This window comes from Balaenoptera acutorostrata, chromosome 3 (assembly GCF_949987535.1).
Source record: "Balaenoptera acutorostrata chromosome 3, mBalAcu1.1, whole genome shotgun sequence".
Classification (NCBI taxonomy): domain Eukaryota; kingdom Metazoa; phylum Chordata; class Mammalia; order Artiodactyla; family Balaenopteridae; genus Balaenoptera; species Balaenoptera acutorostrata.
In genome coordinates this window covers 90687996-90708937 of record NC_080066.1, presented here as the reverse complement: position 1 = coordinate 90708937, position 20942 = coordinate 90687996, and positions in this window count along the sequence as shown.

Genomic DNA, 20942 nt, shown 5'->3' with positions numbered 1-20942 from the left:
CCAGATAGGCTTTCAGCTTTCTTAACCAAGGGAACATAGAGGAACTTATTATGAGCTAAGAGGAGAAGGAGGACGTAAGGCAAAGTGCCAGAATGTCAGACATTGTGTCTTTGTGGGGGGAAGTCCATTGTTATATTTGAAACCTTACTTTAATACCACCAACTATAGTACTTGTATACTGTATAAGTACTATATACTTATATATACACATATATACTATTTATAAATATATTTATATATATACATATACCATATATACACATATAAAGTATGTATATACACATATATATGTATATATAGATATAATCAGAGTGATTATAAGAATGTTACATACATGAATACTTACATATATGGTATGCTGCAGTAATTTTAGATTTATCATAGTATATATATTACTAAGTGCCTAGGGTATGCTAGTGTATTAATGTTATTTTAAATACTTAAAGTGACTGCAGCGTAGATATTATTTCAGTTTCAGTGATGTGGAAAGTGAAGCTCAGGGTGTTTAAGTGACTTAATCAAGAAGGCTCTAAGTGGCAGAGTCCTAAGGCAGATTCATTATTCTGCCATCTCTCTGATTTAAACAAACAAATCAACCAAGCAAAACAACAAAACCATGCACTTTGCACAACACCAAATTATCCAGAAAAGTTTAAATAGTGTAAACTTTATAAATATTCTGTGTACCTGGCAATTTTGTGATTCTTCTTACTCAAAATTTTAGGTTTAATTGTCATCATGTGCATCAAAATATTATTGGTTTGTAAACTGTCTAACTTTTGTTTGTTGACTGAAACTATTCTCTCTTTAACTTGTGTTTTCCTTGTGCATCTAGTTCATGCAAATGCTGAAGTCACCAGGCTGCTCTATTTCTGCTACTGAAGCACCTGGCTCCTGCTGGCACCTGGTGATTGCAACACCCAAGTGGTCAGGAATTGTTTTCAGTCTGGCTTCTGAAACTTTACACAGCAATAAGCACAAAAATGTTCAAAATAATAATAAATGATGCAGTAGTTGGCCCTTGCAGTAAGCAGTGCTGAATCTTAACGACTGAGATTAAAGGTCAGAGAAAACATCCATAAATCTGGAGCCAGATAGGTGGTGAAACGGGCCAAAAAGGAGAGGACCAGCATCAGGGAAAGAAATCTGAGCGAAGTGAAGAAGCTAAAGGAAAGCAAAGACTCAGGAGAATAACAAAATGTGTGCAGGTCCCAAGAGGATAAAATTGCTATGTCTGCTAACTGTCATGGACATACCACAGCTTCTTTGTGATCTAATTGGCAGGGCAGTGACATGCAACTCTTAATGAGCTGAATGCTTTCCTGGCTTGACTTCCCTCATCTTAGTTAAATTATTCTGTGAGTAGAGACACACCCTTTGTGTACATCCCTGTGACATGAATATATGCTATATACTCTAAAATTGACTAATTCATCCATTTTAGGATTGGTGTCATTTATTTCAAGTTTGTCTTTGATAGAACCGACATCCTTCATCTTCATTACACTGAAATGCAGTTCTCCCAACCTCTCTCAAAAACACGTATCCATTTATGTTTTCAATTTACTTTGTGCTATTTTTCAAAAAGTCAGGTCACGACCTAATTTCTAAAGCAATCTTAACAGTGCTTTATCGTTCACCAGTGACTTATATGATTAAAGAATCCATCAGGATTTTGTGGTTGTTTTTGTTCTTTCTATAGCATCTCCTTTGCCAATATCTCATTCTTTGTGGTTTGCAGTTCAGCATCTTGAATACAAATTCGTACAAGGAATGGGTGTTATACTTTAGAAAACGGCAGCTCCATTTCAACAGCCACATTGTTTCTTAGAATTTGTGCTCTCTTACTGTGAACTTCAACCATATAAATATAAAAAGGCGATCAAATACTTAAATACAACATCTACCTGAGATTAATAAGGCACCATGGTTTTCTTTCAGCCATGACAATGGTATCCAATCATCATTCCTAAAAAAAAAAAAAAAAAAAATTCAAATAATTCATTAAAAAGCAAATGGACTGAAAGGTTGATACTCAAATTATTAGATTAATGAATAAGCCACTTTTTTGGGAACATTATGGACATTAGTAAGATGTGAGGAAAGAAGCCTAAGAGTGTGACACAGCCATAGATCCCATCTACATCTGGAATCCCAATAAAGAGCAATTCAGTTCCAGAAATATGAAGTAAAAATCTTTTTAAATCCTCAATTTACTTGTTGCCCACATGCCTTGCAGCAGGTTTAGGAAGGAAAATAGGCACTGAAAGGGGCAGTAAGGGGACAGAGAAAATGAACTTCTTATTAAGTTAAATGGCATTCGTTTAGCATGAATGTTAATGGCACCAGGACGTGGGGGATCAGAAATGGCTGTGCTAGGTCTCTTGTTAGATCTTAAGTGCTGAAGTAACACTGATGTGGAAAATGAGAATATTCTCACACTGGAACAGACAACCACCTTGATATGTGAATTGAAATGAACTGACTATAAGACCAAACTATATATTAATATTTTTCTCAATTTCAGACATTGTCTTAAACCATATCATGTAATATTCCAAAGCTGAGTAAGACCTAAAAAGTAAAATATGTTAAATTTGCTGTAAATGAGGTAAAGGCTATGGTGTCATAAATTGTCAGTGCCTAGAATTGACCTTCATGTAGATAATCTATTAGTTGAAATAATTCTTTTATGACTCTATGGGAAAGAAACATAGACTGTTGATATAGGAAAATGTTGAGTGTTAAATATATATTTGCTATCAAATATAATTTTATCATGCCTTTTAGAATACTTTGTTCTAAGTGAAAAAGATTAGATAAGATGGTCTCAAGTGATTAAGATTCTTTACTAATAATACATTTAGTGAGCAGATATATATATTTAGTATTAGTAACAGTATAAATCAAGTCATTTATATTGGAATACTCATTGGGAAAATGTCTATTAAATTTGCTTGTTTTTCATTCATTCATTGATTCATATATCAATTTCTTTCTTTTTCAATTTTTAAAATAAATATTTCTGGTAGCTTATATCATAGTTTGGAAAAATATAATTCATTGCCATAAAAAGACCAGGAAAATATAAAACAGGAAGAAAAATGTTTTCTAAAATTAATTTAAAAAAGTAACTTAGTGCTTCAAAGTGGCCAGAGCAAAAGAAATGGAGATATGTTTCATTACATAATTTTTGTTTTTAAGGAAAAAATTGATGTAAGTTTCTGAGAATAAACATTTTTCCCCTTGGCCTTTGGTCTGAATTCTATTTCTTGGGTGCATCTTCTCAAATAGTCATAGACTCATGTATTGGTAAATACCATTAGCTATATAAACATGGCAAATGCAATACCAATTTTTATAGCATGTAGTGATTTGATTTCTAGATGTTTCACCATAGTTGTGGCCCTGTGGCCACTCTTCCCTAGTGACACTTATCACTTGTTCTATGTCTCCTATCTTTAGAGCAGAATATCAAGTATTCTCCCACATTTGCTCTCTCCTTTTCTATTTTTAAACTATCTTTTATCCAAAGATTATATTGCAACACATTAAATGCATGTTAATTTTTCAAATGATAAAGTGACATCAGAGAGTTGTGAAATCTCTTCTTGGCTGTAAAAACGTCGTTTACTATATAATTAAATTAATAAAATTGTTACATTATTAACAGCAGGTCCCTAGATTAAAAAAATATATATTGATGGTAGAGGGACGTTTTAGGTCAGCTGGGTTGGCAGTTAGGAGGGAAAGCTGGATGTGAAGTGAAGGGAGTGAAGAGAAGCAGGAAACCACGAGGGCAAACTGGAACCCACATCTGTCTCTCTTCACTTCCAGCCTCATGATGCTGGTGACCTATGGGAGAAGATAGTGTCTTATGTTACAATGTTACATGTGCATCTGGACCAGGACTTGGAGAAGCTAAGGAAAAAGATCTGGGGGGAGATTGAGGAGTTGTAGGTTTGGGTACTACCCATAAAGTAAGCCAGTAGATAATGAAAATATGCATGAGTGGCCTTAGTGCCTAGAGTTCTGCACGAGCCTTCAGAACATAACAATTACTGCTTCTTCACATCTGCTTTCCTAATCCTGTATAGATTATTTATATAAGGTAAATGGCTAAGCCTTATGTAAGTTTTTATGCAAGATTTTTACACGAGGTAAGTGTCCAATCCTGACCCAGAATTATACAAGGAAGAAAATTCTGGGGCATTTGATTCTAGTTTATCTACATTGACACAGCATAAGGCCATCAGAGTCGACTCCTCGTCAATTTGGTATCCATGTGCACCTCTTTTATTCATACTTAACTTCTTCACTAGCTTTCTCCAAAAAATAAGATATAACTATCAATATTTAGGGGATATTTTTTCCTCTTCTAACTGAGTATACTTGTATTTAACTACTGAGACATAAGGTTAACTACTTTTAATATATCTTAAGGGACATGGAAAAAAGGAAGAAAAATGATGAATATATCCACACATTTGTTTGTATCAAAATAAGGCCAACATTAATAAAGATTACAGTTCTTGTTTCTATCACTGATCATATGGTCATAGCTGGTGTTTGAAACTATCTTCTACTATGCATTCTGTATTCCCTTTGTTCTCAGAAAGCACCTCAACTGATAGTGGTTCCTTGCCTGGTGGGGTGACCCAAGACTTAATTCTAGAACGGTATAAGCCAGTAGAAGTTCAGCTTTTACTGGATTGTTGTAGTTTTACATTAACTTTTATCATAGGCCATGGAATTATTAAGATGTTCCTCTGGGTATTACCTGTATTCCAAACATACTCATTCATATTCGCTTTGTGGAATAGCAGCCCATTTGCCCCTTGAAAGTCAAGAAGATAAGTCCCTTCTTTGCCTGTCAATTCATTGGAATCAACATGAAGAGCCCAAACTGGCCTGGTGGCAGTATCAACTTCCAGTTTTAATAGAACCATGACTGTGTCCTCTGGTGGAAGCATCCTTCTCTTGGGAACTAAGCCCTCTGGACCAGCAGACACAAGGTTGTGGGTTTGGGGTGAAAACATTTTGCCAGTCATCACTAGAAATGAGAGAAACTACTTCATTTTTATCCTCAATTCTCAGGTATATAATATGATATAATTCAATCTATCTAAGATGTATTTTTTATTTATTTAACTTTATAGAGGTACAATTTGTGTATAAAAATGCATAGATTTTAATTGTATATTTTGATGAGTTTTCACAAATTTATGCAGTGTGTATCAACTCCTAAAAATCAAGAAATAGAACATTTTCCATCACTTTTCATTTCCTAAAAGTTCCCTTATGTCCTTTCCCTGCCAATTGCCCTGTTCCCTAGCCCTAGGCAACCACTTATCTATTTTATATAAATATAGATTATTTTTGTATTTTCTGTACTTTCATAAACATGGATCATAGGGTAGTTACTCTTTGGCATCAGGATTTCTCAACTCAGGAAATTTTGTTTTTTCTTTTTCAGGGTTCATCCATCTTGTTTTATGTATCAGAAGTTCATTCTTCTTTTGAGTATTATTCTGCTGTGTATCACAACTTGTTTATCCATCTCTCCATTTATTGACATTTATGTAATTTTCAGGTTTTGGTTATTATAAAAATGTTGCTAAGAATATTCTTGTACTTGTCTTTGTATAGACATGCTTTCATTTTTCTTCAGTAAATACCTAGGAGTAGACTTTCTAGGTCATATAGTAAGTATATATTTAGCTTTATAAGAAATTGCCAAACTTTTTAAAAAAGCGGTTTATTGTTTTACATTCCTACCAAAATTGTATGAGCATCTTAGTTGCTCTATATCTTTACAAGCACTTGGTATTATTGCCTTTTTAGTGTTATCCATTTTAATAGGTTGACGGTAGTCTTTCATTGTAGTTTTAATTTGCATTACCTTAACACTAATGATGTTGAGCATTTTCCTGCACTGATTGGACACTTGAATATCTTGTGAAGTGTCTGTCCAAATATTTTTACCCATTAAATTTTTTTCCTTATTATTGAGTTGAAAGAATTCTTTATATATTCTGGATACCAGTCCATTATCATATATAAGTTTCCAGGTTTTATATATATATATATATATATATATGTATATATACATATATATATATATATATATATATATATATTATATATGTATAACCTATACACACATATATGTATGATATACACATATATTCCATTCTTTGGCTTGCCTTTTGATTTCTTAACCATAATATTTATAAAGCAAAAGTTTTTAATTTTGATGAAGTTGAATTTATCAAATTTATGGCTCATGATTTTTTGGCTTTTACCTAAATAATCTTGTCTATTCTGAACTCACAAATTTTCCTCTATAATTTCTTCTAGAAGTGGTAGAGTTTTAGTTCCACATTTAGTTCTATTTTTAGATAATTTTGTTTATAATGTGAGTTAAGGATTGATGTTCATTTTTTCCCATAAAGAACATTAAGATTCTCCTTTTCTTATTGTGTGAAATACCAATATTGCCACCTCAATATTATTATCTGGACTGTACACACTTGTTTTATTTTATTTTCAACTAGTGTCTGTATTTAAAGTGTATTTCTTATAGACAGAATATACTTGATCTTGTTTTTTGATCTAGTCTGACAAAATCTGCCCTTTGATTGGAATACTTAGTCTAACAATAGAAAATTTTAAATAACATTTACAATCACATTAAAAATAGAAAATATTTGGGAATAAATTTAATACAATATGTGTAAAATCTGGGCAATAAGAACTATAAAACTATGCTGAGAAAAAATGGAAATACTGAAATAAATGGAAAGATGTACCACATACATGTACATGTTCAACTAAAATCATGCATTTTTTGTGTACGTGCATGTGTGTGTAAAGGAAACAATTCCCCAAAAGAAAAATTCTTATCTCATATAAGCAATTTTTCCACTGTGTCACACAGCAATTAAGTGGTAGATTTGAAACCTGAATCCAGGTTCGTCAGAATCCCAAACCCATATTATTTCCAATACATGAAATTACCTTTCTGTGTCTACTTATAATGCTGAAATATTGCCTAATTGCCAATAACTTCTGTCTTGTTGAGCTGAAAGAGAATGATGCATTGGTCATATAACCTGGATCAGGGTTGGTGCCCAGTGCATTGACCTTTGCTTGGTTTCTTCCTAATACCATGTGCTCCTAGCTAGGTAGGAGATAAGTAAGGATCATCTCAAATCTACCTTGGATTTATTTCTGGCCTTTCTATCCTGTTCCATTGATCTATAGTTCTGTTTTTGTGCCAGTACCATACTGTTTTGATTATTGTAGCTTTGTGGTATATCTGAAGTCACGGAGCCTGATTCTTCCAGCCCCACTCTTCTTTCTCAAGATTTCTTTAGCTATTCAGGGTCTTTCATGTTTCCATACAAATTAAATTTTTTTTTGTTCTAATTCTGTGAAAAATGTCATTGGTAATTTGATAGGGATTGTACTGAATATGTAGATTGCCTTGGGTAGTATAGTCATTTTGACAATATTGATTTTTCAAATCCAAGAACACAGTATATCTTTCCATTTGTTTGTGCCCTCTCCAATTTTCATCAGCGTCTTATAGAACCATGCATCTATAGTCAATTAGTCTATGACAAAGGAGGCAAGAATATACAATGGAGAAAAGATAGTTTCTTCAGTAAGTGGTGCTGGGAAAACTGGACAGCCACATGTAAAAGAATGAGATTAGAACATTGTCTAACACCATACCCAATAACTCAAAATGGATTAAAGACCTAAATGTAAAACCAGATACAATAAAAACTCCTAGAGGAAAACATAGGCAAAACACTCTTTGACATAAATTGAAGTAATATCTTTTTGGAACCACCTCCTAGAGTAATGGAAATAAAAACAAAAATAAACAAATGGGACCTAATTAAACTTAAAAGCTTTTGCACAGCAAAGGAAACCATAAACAAAACAAAAAGACAACTTACAGAATGGGAGAAAATATCTGCAAATGATGTGACTGACAAAGGATTCATCTCCAAGATAATAAACAGCTCATACAGCTCCGTATCAAAAAACAAACAACTCAGTCAAAAAATGGGCAGAAGACCTAAATAGACATTTCACCAAAGAAGACATACAGTTGGCCAAAAGGCACATGAAAAGATGCTCAACATGGCTAATTATTAGAGAAATGAAAATCATAACTACAATGAGGTATCACCTCACACCAGTCAAAATGGCCATCATGAAAAAGTCTACAAATAATAAATGCTGGAGAGGGTGTGGAGAAAAAGGAACCCTCCTACACTGTTGATGGGAATGTAAACTGGTACAGCCACTATGGAGAACAGTATGGAGCTTCCTTAAAAATCTAAAAACAGAGCTACCATATGATACTACAATCCCACTCCTGGGCATATATCTGGAGAAAAACATAATTGGAAAAGATACATGCACCCCAATGTTCATAGCAGCACTATTTACAATAGCCAGACATGGAAGCAACCTAAATTTCCATCAACAAATGAATGGATAAAGAAAAAAAAAAATATATATATATATATATATACACATATATGATGGAACATTACTCAGCCATAAAAAATAATGAAATAATGCCATTTGCAGCAACATGAATGGACCTAGAGATTATCATACTAAGTGAAGTAGCCAGACAAAGACAAATATCATATGATATTGCTTACATGTGGAATGTAAAAAAAAAAAAAGATACAAATGAACTTATATACAGAACAGACATAAACCTGCAGACATAGAAAACAAACTTATGGTCACCAAAGGGGAAAGGTCAGGAAGGAAAACTTAGGAGGTTGGGATTAACATATACACACTACTATGTAAAAATAGGTAACTAACAAAGACCTAATTTATAGCAGAGGGCACTATACTCAATATTTTGTAATAACCTATAAGGGAAAAGAATCTGAAAAAGAATATATATATATATATATATATATATATATATATATATATATATATATATATACATACACACACACACGAATCACTTTACTATACATCTGAAACTAACACAACATTGTAAATCAACTATACTTTAATTCAAACATATGTAAATAAGTAAATAAATAAATAAAAGAACTTGGATGGGGGAAGAAAATCTACCTTGGATTACACTTTAAACTGCTTTTATCAGATTTCAGAAGGATCCCAGGAAGTCTTCCTTGAATCACTTAATAAGAAAACTAAGAATTATAAACTAGGAGACATGAGAGCTTTGGAAACTTCAAGGATATCTGTAGCTTCAGCACAGTAGTTACATCTGTCACTCCCAGTCTATTTCCATAAGAGTTAGTGGGAGGCATTTCCCATGAGATAGTCCAGAAGGCTTTTTTAATGGATTAAGGCAGCAGAGGAACTGAGAAAATGGTCTCCTACTGTGGCGGTAGACTTGGAGGGAAATAACCTAAACAATAGCACAAACAATAACTTTAAAAAGCAGAAGAAAAAATAGCTTCAGAAAAAGAAGAAAGGGGTCCAAAGTAAGCCAAGACAGGACTGCGGAGACTTTAGGTATGAGGAGAATTCTTACCCAGGGCCAATTTATGATTACTTAGCAGCTTGAGGAAACTTCAGACTGACAACATTGTAATAGGACTGAATATTCTTCAGGCTAAACTTAATTCTAAAAGATAGGAGTAAAAAAAATGGTCAAGTGAAGAATATTATCATACTTTTTATGGAAATTAATATTATTTACTTTTTATTTATTTATTCTATAAATACTATTTGACAGCCTACTAAAAACTGTCTTGGCAAGATACTATAGGTAAATAAATGATTCAGATATGGCCTCTGCCCTTAAGGAATGTACTGTTTAAGGAAAGAAATACATAATAAGATGTTTATAAAGTAAGTACTATATCAGGTTATGCTAAGTTATGTAGTAGTAAAACAACAACCCTCAAACCTATGAGGCTGTGCACAACACATTTTTATTTCTTTCTCATGCATTGCCTGCTGTGGGGCAGAGTGTCTCTAGAAGGTAGGCATCCTACACATGTTGGTTCACTGTTCTAGCTACTTTAATCTTATGACAATCCCACAACAACAGGTGATTTCAAGATCAATCATAACAGAGGAAGAGGGAGCTAGAGAGTACAGCATCAGAGTTAAATATCACACCAGGAAGTGATAATTGTCACTTCCACTCATTTCATTATTCAAATAAGTTGTGTGGCCTTGCTTCATTTCATGACAGGGATACACAAATGCCCCATATGCCTGTAAGTAGGGGAGAACCTGGTACTGGTGAAAAGTACTCGCTCCTACAGTGTTTTATATGATAGAGGTTTAGTTAAAGGATTATGGGTCACTAGTCAGTTAATAACAGAGGGTAAATTGGCCACTGTTTGCCTTTTCTTCTAGTTGTGGGAGTAGGTAAGACCTGAACAATATAGGAAAGGGAAAAGAGAGGAAATCATTCAAATGAAAGTCTCCCTGTGCACTCTAATCTCTAATCTAATGATAACAAATATGAATTTTGCACCTATTTGTGTAAAGTCTGTGTGAAATGCAAAATAAATAGAAGGTACGATTTTGGCTCTTAAAGATCTTAGAACATAATGGGGAGGTGAGGCAAACCTAAAGAAACGCAGTAAAAGCTGATCAATCTGATAACGTATGAACTGGAAATCTTTATTATTTCCCTACATATATAGGATGATAATGATAACCTTGAGACTCTGCAAAACCCTAAAGTGCTTTCAGAATCATTAAAGGAAGATTAAAAGATTTTCAGTATAGTTTAGGTTTGAGGCTATTACTGAATTTTAATACTACACAATGGGCCATTCATGCACAGTGTATATTACATATCTCTATTAACCTGAATCTGTGATGAACTAGAGTAGCCCATTCTCTGATCATTTATAAACAAAATTAGAGAAACAGATAAACATTTGCTTCTAGCAACATCTGCACAGAATTGCCTATGCATATTGAGCAATCATGGTGATTTATAATGGGAGTGAGATGGAAGTGGGTTAAGTAGGAGTTTATATAAAAAGGCTATCTGAAGAAGAAGAGTACGTTTTTACTGGAGAGGTGCGAGATATTTTGGAGCACAGTGAGCTAAAGGTGGGTAGAAGCGTTTTAGAAAAAAATGAGATTTGGAAACAGATGTCACATTCATTTTGTTTGTGTGGCTACAGAAGAGTATATAATGGAAAGTAGCAGGGGCAAGAAAGATCTAACAATGGGTAGAATCTTCACGCTTATGACCAGGAGTTTTTATGTGGTCAAAGTGCAAATTAAAGTCCATTCATGTCCTCAGAAGGCAGGCTTGGAACGTCAGTTCCTGGATTTGTTTTAAGATAGGTTGGATAAGGAGAAGCTGCTAAAATGGCTTATGCTGGAATACAGACATGGATTCCCAGGAACTGCCAGAACAGAAGGTGAATCCGAAAGACTACAGGGAAGAATCAGTATATTTGGTATTCCTTAGGTTTCTGTCTGAGGTACTCTTCTTTCACTATTTAAGTGATCATATCCATTGGAATGATGTCATTTACCATCAATAGGCTTATAACTCTTATCCAGAAATAGGAAAAGCATCATATAGTAGTAAAGTGTGTACTCAACAAATGTTAGCCATTAGTATATGTCTATCAAAATCTATTTATTTGAACCAAAATTTGTATATCCATCTGCAGTTTGGTTATCTCCACTTGAATACCTAAAAGAAAACTCAAGCTCAACCAGTCTAAAAGTATCCTCTCCCCATCCTGACCCACTCTTGTGCTGTGTTCCCTTTTCATTCAGCCAACTGAATATATCTCCAATGTGTATATCATTGTATCTTCACATTGTTTGCCTCATAGTACATGTCCAAATATATGAGTATGTGAATATTTCATATGAAAAAAGACTAGATAAGAGCAATGAAGAGGCTTAAGTTTTGAATGTTATTCCAAGGTTGTAAACTTAGGTAGAAATGAGACTGGGAATTGTAGGGCAAAGAGTATGGGCATGAGAATCAGGTTTCAATTGTTGATATTACTTGAAAGTTGCTTTACTTAGCAGATGCCTTGTATTAACAAAGCACAAATCACAATAAGGCCTCAGAAAAGGCAATTTTTTCTACAAGCAGTCTTTCATGGCTTTCAAACATTTCCACACCTCACCAATTTTGTCCTCCTCTCCCTCTAAAAGACAGCACATCACTGTGGCAAAGAAAGATGATAAAACTCTCTGCCATCATAGAAACCCAGGCTCTTCTTGGCTTAAAAATAAGAGGTGACATCCTCTAGAGAGATTCCTGAAGGACACAAGTTGGCATCATTTTATAGAAGAAAAAAGGGCATGCTTTGATGGATGGATAATAAAAGCATGGGGGAAGAAGATATTTCAAATGAAAGAAATAACCGACAAAGAGGGTTAGTGAAGGGTCAAAACAATATATGAAGATATCAACATTTCTTGCACAAACATTCCATAAAAGTGTCAACAAACGAAAGCCTGGCTGGCAATAATACAGCCAAAATGGGTAATTAAGTGAAGAAAGTAGTCTAACTGAGCTCAACATGGCTATTAACACTTATTTACTGGTCTCAGAAAAATAAAATACTGAAAGACAAGAGTTTGAAGTGAATCAAATGTATCCAACTTACAATCAAATGAAAAAATAGTGGGCTCAGAGCCAAAAAATATTCCTCAATTAAGCTTCTTTCAATGGCTTTAACCAGCTGGATTTTTATTTAAAGTTGTAAAAAACTACTATCTTATTCAACCTTTTGAAAAGCAGGATTTTCATTTTAAAGGGTAATCTATTTCTTTTTATAAAATGAAAGTCAGCAATAACTGGTATTCTGCACACATGGAAACATAATAAAATTGACACAGAGAAATAGAAGGCACAGTCCCTATTCTCAGAGTGAAGACATTCTATGAAGAAGAAATACATGCCAAATGGGATATATAGCTCATGGGCATGAAGCTTACTGGACTTGCCTCAGTTTTCAATTCAGAGATGCTAGTCAACTTAGGTGTAAGGTGATAATTGAGGTTCTTTGTTTAATATAACATTATAATTTTGAGGATGACTCCTCAATAAACTGTAGCTTAAGGTCAAAATGTTCCAATTAAGTAGTCCTCTTGTCATATACTAATATATGCAGTATAAATTAGTAAAATTTTCATTCCTAAATATATAAAAATTATTTAAAATTCTGGAACTTGAAAAGGTAAGCCTTTATCATCTGGAAAATTCTCTTTCATAAGAATAAAATTGGATGTTACTATACCAGGAAACATATTTTATCTTTCATCCTGCTTTTAAATTTTAAGATAAAATCACAGTATAAATATATAAATATATATGATGTTCCTTTTTGGGGGGGCATGAGTTGGGTTTTTTTTTTAACATCTGTATTGGAGTATAATTGCTTTGCAATGGTGTGTTAGTTTCTGCTTTATAACAAAGTGAATCAGCTATACATATACATATATCCCCGTATCTCCTCCCTCTTGCGTCTCCCTCCCACCCTCCCTATCCCACCCCTCTAGGTGGTCACAAAGCACCGAGCTGATCTCCCCGTGCTATGCGGCTGCTTCCCATGTCAGAACATTCAACATGAAGGGATAGTTTAATAGGTTAAAGTTCTGATTTTTTAAATGTTGAGTAATAATGTAATGTTTTATCTCTACACATGCATATGAGGTTGAAAAACTGTGCACTTGACAGATAATTCAATCCAATCAGCAAATATTTGAATCCCTACCACTGGCAAGTTTGAATGCTGCAAATGCCATAGAGTGGAGTGATGTACAGTCTCTGCTGTCACTCATTTGGTGGATGGCCACTGTGATGGCCCTAGAAGGAGAGAAGACAGTATAAACTTACAGATAACTAATACAAAGCAGAGTCAACTGCAAAGCAAAGCAGGGGGTGGGGGGAAGTACATTTAATTGGAGAAAATCAGCAATGGCTCCACAGAGAAGACCACATTTTATAAGAGCTTTGAAAGATAGGTAGAATCAACCTATAAAGAGATAAGGTAGTAGGGCATTTTAGGGACTGTAAAAGGACAAGAAGGAGGTAAAGAATGAGACGGATTTGGGTGAAATGCTGAGTAATACAGTTCTAAACAAAGGATATTAAATAGAGAAACTAGTAGATAAGCTTGGGTTAGATTGAAGGCCCAAGAACAGGGAGTACTTATGTCCAAAGGCAGAAGATAGATGTCCGGCTCAAAAGAGAGGGAATTCGCCCTTCCTTCACCTTTTGGTTCCTTTAGAACCCCCAATGTATTGGATGATGCCCACCCACATGGGTGAAGGTGGATCTCTTCACTCAGTCTACTGAATTAAATGCTAATCTCTTCCAGAAACACCCCACAGATATACCCAGAAAGTGTTTTACCAGCTGTTGGGGTATCCCTTAGGCCAGTCAAGTTGACACAGAAAATTAACCATCACAGTGGCCTTTTGTGTCTGCCTTCTTTCACTTAACATACTGTTTTCAAGGTTTAACAGTACTTCATTCCTTTTCGTGGTCAGATAATATTTCACTGACTGGATACACCACATTTTGCTTATCCATTCATCAGTTGATGGACATTGGGTTGCTTTCACTTTTTGCCTATTATGAATGATGCTGTTGAGAATATTCATGAACACATTTTTTTTGGCCATATGTTTTATTTCTCTTGGGTATAGAACTAGGAGTGGAATTGCTGGGTCATGTTAACTCTTTAATATTTTGAGGAACTTTCCACCGTTTTCCAAAGTGGCTGTACTATTATATAATCCCACCAACAATGTACGATATTTGAGGGTTTGATTTTCTTCATATCTGTACCGAAACTTGTAACTGTTGGCTGCTTTTTATTTTAGCCATGATAGTGTGTTAGAGTGGTACATTGTTGTAGTTTTGATTTGCATTTCTCTAGTGACTAATGATGCTGAGTATCTTTTCATGTGCTTATTTTTGCCATTGGTGTATTCTTTCAATAAATGTCTTCACATTACTTGCTTATTTTAAAAATTGGGTTATTTGTCTTATTTTTGAATTGTATGAGTTTTTTATAGGTTCTGGATATAAGTCCCTTATCAGATATATAATTTGCAAATATTTTCCCCAATTCTGTGGATTATATTTTCACTTTCTCTATAGTGTCCTTTGAAACACAAGTTTTACATTTTGATGAAGTCCAATTTATCCACTTTTTAAAAATCATTTGTGCACTTGGTATCATATCTAAGAAACCATTACCTAACCTAAGGTAACAAAGATTTACTCTTATGTTTTCTTCTGAGAGTTTTATAGTTTTAGCTTTTATGTTTAGACCTATGATCCATTTTCACTTAATTTTTGTAGGTGGGATGAGGTAGGGGTCCAGCTTCACACTTTTACATGTTGACATCTAGTTTTCCCAGCACCGTTTGTTGAATAGATTATTCTTTTCCCATTGAATTGCCTTGGCCCCACAGACACAAATGTGTTTTAATGGTCACCATACAGGTTTGAGCACATACTTACCCTTTACTAAATTCTTCCAAAAAGCTTTAGATTAAATATACTATTTAATTTCTAAGTGAATGTTTATGGGAACATGGATGTATTAATTTCTTGTGTGTAAGTTTGGTGGCCTTAGAAATTGACATAAAAATTCGGCCTTGCTTCCAAATTAGGAAAGAGGACCCCATTCAAATCTAGAAGGCAAATCTCTATTTCAGAGTCTGCTTCTCAGAGAATTATTTAAGACACCTCCAATAAGGGGACAGGGCCTCTCAGTAGAGAGGCTTATGCACGGTAAAACATAATTAGGAGCCTATGATCTCCGTAGACAGACTGACTCAAGAAACAGAGAAGAGGAAGGCTCCAACTATACCTGCCAGTTTCTCCTTCCAAACTCACTAGTGAGGGTAGAGTGAATGAGGGGATGTAGCAAGACCAGGATTGCACTGCTAACACATTACATTGTCATAGTCATCCATATGAAAAGAAACAGAAGAGGTGGAAAATAAGCATTTCCCCCCAAACCTTGTACCACATACCTCCGGTAAGGTGTCAGGCTCTGGTGTAGGTCTTCAGTTTTTTCCTACTCACCTTCCTACCCCACCTTCCCAAGGTATTCTGTGAGGAGAATCTGATACTTATCTTGTTTACTGATAGCTTTAAGATGAGGGTTTACCACATAAATAGTATAATTGCTTCTTTACTTTGAGGCCTTTTATATGAATAGTTGGTCATCACAGGTGATGAATTTTTCATTTCCTTTCACCCAAAGACCAACTGACTCATGAACCAGCTCAAAGCAAAGGATAGACTTGTTGAGAAACTTTTTTTCTTTTTTCTTTTTTAACCACTGTAGACAAAAAGGCCATTATTGCTGGATTTTTTGTCTAAATATACTCTAAATTTCGGATGAAAATTGATGGCAACCCTATTTTGGGCCAAGAATTCATTTCTGGGTCCTACAAAGTGACATTTTGGCTCTACTTTATACGGAGCCAAAGGAAAATTGTTCATTAACATTTGTAAGCTGTTTCTTTATATCCGTGGTCTGATGCAAATGAGCTGGGAGGCAGAAAGTGCAAATTGAATTTCCATTTCTATCACTAACTCCATGTGTGACCTTGGACAGAACTCTTAATTTCCCTGAATCTATTTTCTCCGTCTGTAAAATGGGGACAACAATAGTGGATATTTGCTTCATTGCTTAGTTTCCCATACATAATTTTTAAAAAGTCTCACTAATGAGAAGGATACATTTAAATGGTTCATATGAATAAAAGTTGGAAAATACAGTTTCATATAAATGCGAGTTCCAATGGTGTGATTCACTTTAAGGAACACACACATTTCTGAAAATCTGGCATAAGGTACAACACATTATATTCTTTTCCACTTTCAAAATGATGGTGCATCCACATTAAGAACTGTTGACTTTAGCATGTAAGGGTAATCATTAACCTATGTTTTTAGTAACATGTTTTTTTCATAAAGCAGATACGTCCTTTTTTCCCAAAATTTTGGTACAACCAGTTTTCTAGTAATTTCTAGGTTACAGCAGACTTTTGTCATATGTGGTTTTGTGTTTCAGGATTTAGCATAATACCCAAGCCTACGTAATAACAAGCTAGTTATTATACAGTTCTACAGTATAAAACAAACACATTCAGGGGTTGTTTTAAAAACTATAAATACTTCATAATACAAAAAAAAAATTCATTTCATGTTTTCTTTAAATAGGGAGCTCATCATTTCAACTACTTAAGAAATTTCAAGTTTGCACAACTTATAAGGAACACATCTATCGCAAGAACAGGCAAATTCTGCTCTCACATCAGGAAAATAAAAACAGTATTTCAGATTACTGTTGGGTACTTGGGAGCAGAAGGGTCTCTTTAGATGCAGCATGTGGCTTTACTTCTCCCGAGTAAACTTTCATTATAAAAATGTCCAGTAAAAGAAAAGCTCTTGGCTATTTCCTAGATCATACTGTATCATTTACCTATTGAATCCAAAGAGGTTTATTTTAGCTTCACTTTCATTTTGCAATATTCAGGGATTGAGCATATGATCTAGTTCTATCGTTCCGCATATTACTTCAGTTGTGTTAGTAGGTAATGTTTAGGTTAACTGTGGTTTTACTGAAATAATGGCTACTTCAAGGGCCTTCATTCCTCTCACAGAGTGGCTCACAGAATAGATGAAAGTCAAGGGGAGGCTAAGCTGTCCATTCAGTAGCTGTTATCAAAAATAAAGACTGATTCATGGGTGCTCTTCCCAGGTATTTTTATTTTTCTGTTTCGGGAGGTGACCTGGGAATTTGGACTGAAAAGGAAAACAAACAAACAAAACTTTCCAGGTGATTCTAACATCCAGCCATGCATGAGAATTCTGTCTGAATTTTGTCTAACCGTTTCTTGAAGCGCTCCATGAATTCACAGTAAATGTTACTTATGTGATTGTCACCCTGTAGTTCCAGCACCAACATTCTGAATCCCCAGTCCAGACTTTTTTTGGCCCCTTTCCTACTCATGGTATTTGAATGAAGCTGGTGCTTGGCCTCTTGACTTTCATATGTACTATAAACACCATGTTTATTTCCCTTATGTGTGTCTTAACCTGGAATAATTTGAGAATTAGGCCTGTATCCAAGTTCTTAGGCCATGTATTAATTTATTCTTTCAAAAGGTATATATACATTTTGAGTATATAATATGTACCAAACAGGTACATTTTATTACAGACATTCGAGCACAAAGGATGGGGACCCCCAACTACAATAAGTCTCTCTGAAGAAGAAAGCATTAAATGGAGACATTAAAGCAGGTGAGGTGGAAAGGGCAAAAACAAAACAAAACAAAAAATGCAGGATATAAAAAAGGTGAATTTTTATTGACTATCCCCTTAACCTGTCACATACTTTTGCACTTTAGGTTGTGCAAATTTAGTAGTTAGTATTGTTTCTTTTTTTTTTTAAATTAAAGACTATTACCCTGATTATTGGAGATTAATTCAAATTCCTAATTCAAAGCTCTTAGGAAATACTAATATCAAGCAGAAATTTGAAAGGCAATCCTTGAAAACCCTACCAGATTGAATAGCTCTGACTCTATTATGCTCTGCTGCATCCTGTGTATAATAATAATACAGGACATTAACTGAAGATTATTTTCAATCTGGAACATCCTGTTATGTCTTCAAAATGGCATGCTCATATAATAATCTTATTCTATAATGTTGTTTTTGCCATAATATGCCACTCTTCCTATTAACTATGTCACAGACTGTAATAGCAATGGCAGTGATTGAGATCCAAGTGAAATGTGAATCGGGTGACCTCTGCATTGGAACTGGATCCTTGTTAGGTGAAATTAGCTAATACATCGACAAAGCTACCCACAATCTAGACTTCTTGGTAGCTTTTTCAGCATCAGCCTGAGAGCTGAAGGTGCTCTGCTCAGCAGGTGGATCTGAGGAAGGTCTTAGATTCTTGCTTTACTAGCTGTGCCCTTGCTGAATTGAATGGCATTTCTGTTATTCCATAGATAATGAGGCAAGATGTGCTTATTATAGCAATGTATTAAAAATAAAAAAGCCACATTTTAGCAAACTAAAATTATAATTAAAAGAAAAAAGAAGGAAAGTTTCTGCATAAATAGTACCCAAATTTCAAGGGACCAATCCTTAGAGGACAGAGACATCAGAATTCAAATTTGTTGAGTAATTTTCCTAGGCCACACGGCACCAAACATATCATCTGAGACAGATTTTCCTTTGATTTCCACTTAGGTTTAATGGTTGAATAATCATGGCTCATAAGTTTATCTTTAATAACAGTCACAGCAGACAGTTTATTAGCAGATTCTGCAGGCTGCGGGGTTGTCATTTGCTGTTATAGTGATTGTCTGTTTTAAATATCACAGCTGCTGGTGTTTTTATTTATTTATTCATGATTTGATTCCTGCCTCTCCCACATCTCTGATGCTCAAAGGCAAGCTATTTTCCCTTTCTCTTTGAATTGTGAAAGGCTGCTGTGACAGCCCCTAGCCCAGGCCGTGGAGTGTCACACAGTGTCCTATGGTGTTGAACAAAAAGCCGCGTCTTCCTGAATCTGGCAGAGCTCTTTATGAGAGCCCAGCCTTCTTGTGGGGGGCTTTCTCTGTCAGTGAGTGGCGGGCATGAATGGAATCCTATCAGGGGCTCTGGGCCAGTGAAGACCCTTCTTCATGTGTTTCTTGGCCAGGAGAGTGGAGCCACTGGGAGAAATGCAAATGTCCGGGCCAGCTGAAGAGAAAGCTTGCCCATAATACATAGCATCTTTCATTGAGTTGCGAGGGGACAGGCTTGTATTGAACAGATGACATTATTTCATTCGTCTTCAGAAAAGCCCTGCAAGGCAAAGTGTATACAGAGTGATAGAATTTTGTAAAGAGAAAGATTGGGGCCTCACATTCTCAGCATGACCTGGAATTTAGCATGGAATTAGAGGGGCTGCTGCTGGGTAGCTGATTTAGGGAGCTGAACATGCCTCAAATACCAATATCCTTCCTCTCTACCCTGACGAAATATGCCATGCTCCCTATACCACCTGCATAAATAGAACAATGTCCCCACCTGATGGATAGGAGGTGGGCAAAGTCTGATATTCTACAACTTAATGTGTATCCCCTGGACAGAGGGCAAATGAAATGTACATAACTAATTTCAGTTAATTTCCTATGAGCAGGCTTGGATCCCTGGGAGGCCAGCGAAAGCAGAGAGAAGAAAGACCTAAGAAAGGAAGAGTGAGGAAGGAAAACAGGAGACACATCCCACCCACATATTGATCTTTGCAGGGACACGTTCTCCCCCCACACACTCTAGAAGGTATCTACCAGTTTCTTGCCTAGTTCAGCCAAAAGGAGACTCAGATCTCTGTGCCCCTTGCTGCTTTGGGAAAGGGGAAGGTGCAATCTGCAAAGAGACAATCATCCTCCCCTTTACTGCCAGCAGCAGATTTTTTTTTTTTTCTCTTTTTGGCTTCCCTGCCTTTCAGTAAGTGCTTTTGTAAAGTAACAGTAAAAGCTAACGTGCAATAATATTTCAGAAGTTAATGGTGGGTGCTGAGGATTATGGAGCACTTTAATTTTTACTGTTGCTTTGCTAATATCTTTATCAAAACAATGAGCACCAGGAAGTGGTATCGCTTGGTAAGCAGAGCCAGAACTAGGACTCAGTACTGTGAGCCTTTCTACCTGCCTGGCTCCAGATGCACTCCCCAATGTCAGGCTGAAATCAGACAATGATGTTCCTTTTAACAGGTGAGATGCCCCTCATAATGCCTGGGAACAAGCAGTTTCAATATCAGCAACATCACTCCTCGAATTTGGACAGCTTAGTGGTTCTCAAACTCTGTCCCTAAAAAACCCTGGGAGCCTGCAAGCTGGGTGCCAATGTTCTAAGGCTGAAGTCCAACAATTAG